Raw genomic sequence first — 387 nt, 5'->3', positions numbered from 1 at the left:
GAATGGAGACAGAAAGAAGAGAGTTTTAATTTCACCTACAAGAACTCTTCTACTCTTGAGTTACTATAAGAAATCCTTGCTGTTTGCACTGCGGGATACATTACACACTTAGGTTCAGGTTTTCATAGTGCTGCAAGGGCTCCAAGCCTAAGAAATGTCTCATTTCAGGTTGGACTTGAATCACAGAATGGTTGGGGTTGGAAGGGACCTTAAAGCTCATCTAGTCTCAACACCCTTGCCATGGGCAGGGACATCTTCCACTAGACCAGGTTTTTCAGAGGACCTTCCATTGCCTGCAGCAGCAAAGGGCCAAAATTGCAGCCTCTGAAATCTCTGGATGTCAGGATAAAATCAATATTTCATGCTGATGTAGCTGAAGCACAGGTT

Source organism: Acanthisitta chloris, unplaced genomic scaffold (genome assembly GCF_000695815.1).
Source record: "Acanthisitta chloris isolate BGI_N310 unplaced genomic scaffold, ASM69581v1 scaffold9545, whole genome shotgun sequence".
NCBI classification, from domain to species: domain Eukaryota; kingdom Metazoa; phylum Chordata; class Aves; order Passeriformes; family Acanthisittidae; genus Acanthisitta; species Acanthisitta chloris.
This window is presented reverse-complemented; position numbering follows the sequence as displayed.